Source organism: Barbatula barbatula, assembly GCF_947034865.1.
Source record: "Barbatula barbatula genome assembly, chromosome: 3".
Taxonomy (NCBI): domain Eukaryota; kingdom Metazoa; phylum Chordata; class Actinopteri; order Cypriniformes; family Nemacheilidae; genus Barbatula; species Barbatula barbatula.
The window spans coordinates 16,797,296-16,804,702 of record NC_136764.1 but is presented as its reverse complement, the minus strand read 5'-3'; the positions used below and the strand labels follow the sequence as shown (position 1 = coordinate 16,804,702).

Here is a 7,407-nt window from a genome sequence, read left to right as displayed (position 1 = left end):
TATCAGTCTCCGTACAGAGATCTTTTTTATTCTAAATGCAAAACTTAGATAAATCTAATGGACTTTGATTATACACATCCACCAAAAGTTAATTACTAATGTACAAGTTCGGAGCAGCCCATGCCAAGCAGAGCTGCATCTAACAGGAGGACCGATAGTTTCTCTGAAGTAAGACATGTTGTAATTTCATAATTGTCGATTATTACTTATGAAAAACTAATTTAAACAGATTTTTTTTACTTATATTCTGACAGAATGTCTTCTGACAGCAATAAAAACTCATCGATATATAACATACTTCATCACTGACCCTGAAGCAATTGCACCGCAACAAACAGATTGTGAAAAGGAAATATTGTGAAAGGCCAGTCCGACCCTTCCAGTCCGATGCAGGTTTATAATTTCAGGCTGGAAATTAAGCAACCAGAAAAACCTAATCTTTCACCTTGACAGTGCTTTGAACAACATTCCATGATGCTCAAATCAACACCATACATTTAACAGTGAGGTGTATGTAAACTTTTGGACTGGGAGACCAGCTTGATTTGGTATTTAGTTAAATACCTGATTTTATCATTTAGTAATGGCCTCCTAAAGTGAAAAAAATACATGTAGGCTATACACACAAAATAATAGTAATTGACTCCAAAATAGCATTTTAGGAGGTTAACACCCACCTGACTTTAAATGTATTATGTTGACTTCTTGAGCATTAGAGATTTTTTTTGTAATAGTTGTGTATGAGTCTGTTAATTTTCCAATTTCACTGGTGAACAGGAGTCAATTACGCAGGAGATGCCAAAAAAACAAAGATTGTGGAGGTTTTTGCTCTTGCACATTTTCTTACTGTGTACTTTTAAAATGCTTGCATAGGTTTTTAGCATTTTGGTTCTTTTGTCCTTATTGGCCAGTTCAGTGTCCAGCTGCTGGAGTTCTTCCACAGTCTGACATGGCCTATTATCCAGCAAGTCGCCCCCTTCGTCTAACTCCGTCACAGCTAGCAGCCAGAAACTGTCTCTGCATGGCCAGGATTTCTTGCTGATTGTCAACAAACTCTTGCAGTTTTTGCAAGACTTTAGTGCTGGTAAGTTAAAATCAATGAAATTAGCAGAGGTTAACTTTAGTTAAAAGGTGAAATATAAATGAAAGTAAATTGTAAGTTGTTTTTTGTCATAAGTGAGCTCAATGAATGAATCAATATTTTAAAATAAAAAATTTAATGTCTGTTATGATGGAGGTGTAGAAATCTGAAATGTTAAATGTATTTTTTAAACATTATAGTAATGTGTTAAAGAAAGTGCTGGCATTAAATGTTTAGGATACATCGTAGTAAAGTGAATGTAATTTACTTAAATTTGATTTAATTACCAATATACTTACAATGACAATGACGCTCTATGAGAGGCTCTTAAAACAGTTTATTTTTCGGATGTTGACACAAGCAAAAGAGCAAACATGACTAAATATAAGTGAGATGTGTCAGTTCGAGATCCATTTAGTTTCAACAGTAATTATTGACTACACAATATGTTTTGATGAACATGGCAAGCTAGATCTGCAGGATGCTAAAATGGTTGCTAAAACTAAACAAAAAAAACGTCTCTTAGGATATTACTGATAACTAACTTGCTGCAAGACATTACTGTAACTGGTTTAAACCCAAATACAGAGAAGGGTGTCTGACAGTCTCGCAAGACACGTACTTACAGTTAGCCAAATATGCTCATGGAAGGGCTCTTAAAAGAGCCTTTGGTATATGTAGCTTCTGTTGACACAAGAAAAAGAGCAAACATGTCTAAATAGCCTGACTTGTTGCTAGATATGTTATGAGGAACATGGCAAACAAGAGATTCTGGGTAACTGCTATGTTTGTTACTTACTACAATCAGATGTCAAAGGACACTGAAAAAATCATTATTACTTTAATGGAATAAATTCACAGATTTATATGATTTATGATCATGACAATCTATGACAATAAAATTAGTTTGTGCACCAACAATTGGAAGAATATTGAGACCCACAACAGGACCAGGATTGGCAAACACTGTGGATAAACATCTGTTAAGTATGTTTATTTGAATATTTATGACTGTAAAACAAATGCTTTGGCTCAACTAGATCTGCATACACTGAGTTGCTGCTCACTTTACTGTGCCATCAGCCAAATGAGAGGAGTTTTTTCTAGGAAAGACACGTCTAGCCCCGTTCTGCATTCCAGGAACAAAGAATATCAAATTGAGCCTCGATTGTTGTTTAATTTGAAATGGTTGTTATGAGGAAAGTGATCTCTTCCTTCTGCACTATAACACAATTTTATGGATAAACCTTATAAAACGTTTAACTTAAATACATTACCGGTTAAGTACAAAAGTATTTTACCTCAGGAAAACTGTAAGTGATTCTACTTAAGCGCTCTCAGTATTATTGTGACAGAACATTGTGTATTATCGTTTTTTAAAACACCTTTAATAACTTTTTTGTTATTTATTGGAAATACTTTGGGATAGGCCTTGGAACCTGTAAAAACTAACTACTCTAACTGCCCATTAGTTTTTTACAACAAACTTAACAAAATTTTCTTACCTGTTTCATAGTATTAAATGACATTTACATTTCAAATGTAAAAGCTCACTACAGATTTTATTTTTTAGGCTGGTTAAGTAAAAAGTATTTTACCTCAGGATAACGGACGAGAAGGGAGTCGCTCTGTGCGCGCGCTGGCCACACACCAGTCAGCTTTCGCGAGCCTTGCACGAGACGAGAGCAAAATGTTTACTCTTTTGACAGTTATTCTTATTACTTACACCATGACAGTACACCAGTCAGCTTAGTGTTTGCAGTACAATTAGTTGCAGTTAGCTTTGTCCATATATTTGAGCATTCCCTGCTTTTCTAAATCTTTTTGTGATGTATACAAAATATTTTAATCATATTAATACAGAACTGTATCGCTTGACAAGCTATAGTATAATTCTTCAATATTGTTATTGGCTTATTTTCTTTTTATGTTGTTCAAATATTGTCATGCAGCATTTGATTATTTAAAGAATATCCTATAGAACATTCATCTTTCTCTGCTGTCTCTCCAGTCATTTATTCATGGAAAGATTTGGAATCACATTAAAGCCACAAAGTTTTGCCTGGCTGTCAGTGCTGCCAAGAAAAGCATTTGTTGTTCCTTAAATCGTGCATGAAGCAAACAATATTGCAATAAAATACATCTATACTGTTGTTCTCGGAACCAGCCAGTCAATTCTGCCAGTTTCACCCATAATCTACACAGCACTATCCCCAGGAAAGTGTATACAACTCAGGATTAATACAGTGGTTGGTTGCAGAATGCATTTGTGGGAACTCGTAATAATAAAGGAAATCAAATTGACTGCTTAAAATATGATTGCTGTGTCCATCCTTTTTCCCCTTTCATAAAATGGCAATGAGAACTAACAATTGCAAAGAAAATCTTTGTTTTTTAGTAAACACGTTTACATTTGCATATCTTTTCCATTGAAATGTACCTGGGTTCTATATTTAATTAAAAAACCTATATTTAATCATGGTGACAGTGTAACATGCAGAGACAGTGTCCCCCTGTATCATAACGCTATCTATTATGATATAATTCCAAGGGTTATCATTCCTATAACCCTATATGTATATATATGTGATAAGGTATAACCCTTGTTGTTGGTGCTATTAATCAACTGTTATTTTTGCAGGTGTTCATCTAGGACCAAGTGTCAGCGTTACAAGAAAGACACAGATGGGCTGAATAAAAAAGTGTTTCCCCAACTTCAGCATAATTCAAATGGACACACTCCATCCCTGACAAGCAGTCTTTTGATAGTCTTGCCACAATTCCCTTGATATTGGGAGTGCTTGATGTCCTTTAATTCCATCTGGGAGATCACTGAGTGAAGGCTTTTTGTTGCTCACTCTTGTATAACTGTTTAATATTGTTACACTTACAAAATGCAGAGGTCTTTTCTGAGGAATACATTAAGAGTATAACAGAATGAGTGCATTATTTTCCCTGTATTGATTCCGCATAAGATTATTATTTGCTCAGTCATATCTCTTGTTCCATTTTTTTTATTTATTCCCAATTTAATAAAACTGTTAAAGCCTCTTGTAATTGTAGTTATGTGTAGTTTACTCTTTGTTTAGGTTTGCCTGAAAGATGATAGGCCAGCAATGCCAATGTAATGGTAAACCACACAAAATATTGACTGCCTATTTTTCCATTAAGCAGAGTACAGAAGTGTTTGACTCGATATGTTGTCACTAGTGTAGTGTTTAGTCCCCCTGTCTTTCAGAGACAGGGCAGTATTCTGTACTTTATGTACTGTTTTACAATAACTGAACTCATGTTACACTTATCAGATGGCAAAATCCATGATTCAAGACTGTAAAACTGTCAATAATTGATAATTGATAAATGCATTCTAAAAACACTGTGATGCCCCACATGGGATTTTTAAGTTTGTGATATTGATAATGTGCTTGTAATTGCTCCTTGAAAGTAAAAGTGGTTCCAGTTCTACACTTTCCCTACTTTTACTGACCTGATGCGTAATTTGCTTAAAGACTTGAATGCAGACTTCGGAAAATGGTAAGAAACAGAAAAGACATTGGGCATGTGCGCGCCGTATTGCCTGATAATGGTAAAGTTTTGTCAGGCTTGTGTAAGGATCACAGCATTGGTAATTTATCTTTACATATTTAAAGAGTTAAACGGTGTTACGTTTTCATCTGTGTTTGTATGCTGCTTTTAGAAATTTAAAATTTTAATGTAGGGTCAAAGTAAGTCTTAATGTTAATTAACCTTTTTTTTAATGCTATTATTTCATAATCTAAAGGGAAGGTTATTTTTTGGTTTTATTGTTACCCCCCCAAGAAAACCTGAAGAAAACGTTCTGGGAACTTCAGCTGTTGGTTAGAAAAAACTAACTTACAGGGAACGTTCTGGCAATGTTAGCTGCTGGTTAGACCAAAACCAACCTGCAGTTAACGTTTCGGGAATGTTAGCTTTTGGTTAGACTTACAGGGAACGTTCTTGGAACTACTGTTTTATCATTCATATGTGATAACTCCCAAGTAATTAAAAAAAGTATGTTTAGGCATATCAACATGAGTTCAGTGTAATGATGTCATGAGCAATCCAGTCATTTATATACTGTAGATCAGTGGTCTGACTCTGAACCCTGGCAGATAGGCTGAGGGGTCTCATTCTGCTCCACGCCAGCGGCTTTAGTACTGTTGTGGAGCAGCACTCCGTCGTGCACCAGTATTAATCTCTAGTTTAAGTTTAACAGTGATCATTTTTCTCGATAAACCTCGTTAAGCGTTTTAGAAAGTCATAGTAGATTCAGGTTTACAAGTTTTTTTTATCTCCTCTTCATGACCATCTTGATACTTGATCTTTTGCCACACAATAAAAACACCTTTCATGGTTTGATCGATTTGAGTTTGTTATAGTTAATTCCTATGGTGAAAATTACTTCCTGCCCTCCATCGGCACTTTGCGCAGTGCCGTGATGTCATGTGCACACGACCTATCAGTGGAAGGGTTGTGACTTCAGCACCACATTTTCTCCACATGTGGGCGGGAACAAACGCCCCTTCCGTTTTCCATGCTGGGTTTTGCAGCCATATTTGTAGGTGGTAGCGGCTCTTTTCTGCTAGTGAGTTCAGTTCAATGTTGTTCCATTTGACTTATTCATATTTTTCACCGCTCTTATTCTCTTCACACAACTGTATGCAAACACATGGGGAGCTTAGGTAAAACAAAACAATCGCAAGTAAACAACCTCCGAAGATGGCATCACCGCCCCAGCATGCAATGCGCCGTGACATCGATTGACAAGCTCCATTCAAGCCCTTTATCCGTTTTCTAAGCTTGAACATAAAAAAGAAAAATCAAGCTTAATTCTCTTTTGTTTTGAACGAACGAAGAATGAAAAATTTGCTGTTTTCTCGTTTCTGTTTGTTCAATTTAAAAAAAAAAATCAAACTAACAAACATACACAAAACATTACAGATATGTTGCCTTAACATCTGTGGCCATGAAGTAATTTGAAAGACTGTGTTGGCTTACCTGAAAGACATCACTGGACCTTTACTGGACCCCATGCAATTTGCTTACCGAGCAAACAGGTCTGTAGATAATGCAGTCAACAAGGGGACTGCATTATACCCTACAACATCTGGACAGACCAGGGCATTATGCAAGGATCCTGTTTGTGGACTTCAGGTCAGCCTTAAACACCATCGTCCCAACACTCCCATTAACTCAGCTCTCTGTTCATAGCTCTGTCTGTCAAAGGATCACCAGGTTTCTGACAGACAGGCAACAGCTAGATAGAATTGGTAAATTCACATTCAACAGCCGTATCAACAGCACTGGTGCCCCCCAAGGATGTGTGCTCTTCCCTCTGCTCTTCCCCCTATACACCAATGACTGCACCCCTACTGACCCCTCTGAAAAAATTCAGAGCAATTTTACACTTAAAACATACGTACCCAAAATCTTTCCTCCGTATTTATAAACACTTCGCAAAGGTCAGATTTCGTAGTAAAATGTGTGTATGTTAAATGAATTCCAATCATTCACTCATTCACAATTAGCATAATCCCGCCTATGAATTACAGCTACGCAAATTATGTATCTAGGAATTCTGGAATCAACTAGACTTCATTCTCTGGTTTGGCTCTTATATTGCATAAATGCATAATATACTAATAGGCTTGTCACAGAGCTACCCTCTGTTCTCTGTGACCCCTTGTTAGCCCTTTCATAAGACACATGAACTCATACTTGGTTTTTAAAGCTCTTTATTTACCTTGAGGTATCAGCGACGGGAGAGATGGATTAACCACACAAACATTCCGACAATTAAACTGTTGTGGCACAGACTGGCCACCTGAGCACTAACTCAGTGGACATTAAGTTTTCACAAACTGTTAACTATCACCTGACATCAACATACTTGATCTTTGATCTTTGTAATAACTCTTCTTGATATTTATCACATGTACATGGTCTTTAGGATTTACCCCTGTGATTATTGCTGAGAAATGGTTGTACCCAGGTGTATAAATTCTCACGTAGGGGAGTGATTGAGAGGGCTAAGACTGGTGGTAGTGAATGAAGTATTTGCTGAGTACGCTGATTTAAGTATTAGACCTGATGCAAGGATATTGGTTGGTGTTTGTTTATTGAAGTTTTTTCTTTTTATGCTTTGGCACCTGTTAGCACCTTGCACTTTACTGGCTTGGGAAGAACTTGAATAAATATAAAAATGGCATTTAACGTCCTCCATGTGTTGTTTGAAGAACTCGGAATGTCGCTGTGACAAGGCTATACGCTTAAAAAAAGTTTTATCAATTAAACTGTGTCCACCA

The 7,407-nt window shown here is 36.5% G+C and overlaps 1 long non-coding RNA gene across 1 annotated transcript; it reads left to right on the top strand.

Annotated features, from left to right (window-relative positions):
* Nucleotides 1-13: 13 nt before the first annotated feature.
* On the top strand, nt 14-4,545 carry LOC306891413. Its single transcript, XR_013786346.1, has 3 exons — nt 14-168; nt 255-1,084; nt 3,723-4,545. It is a non-coding gene; the product is annotated as an uncharacterized lncRNA (long non-coding RNA).
* Nucleotides 4,546-7,407: the final 2,862 nt, after the last annotated feature.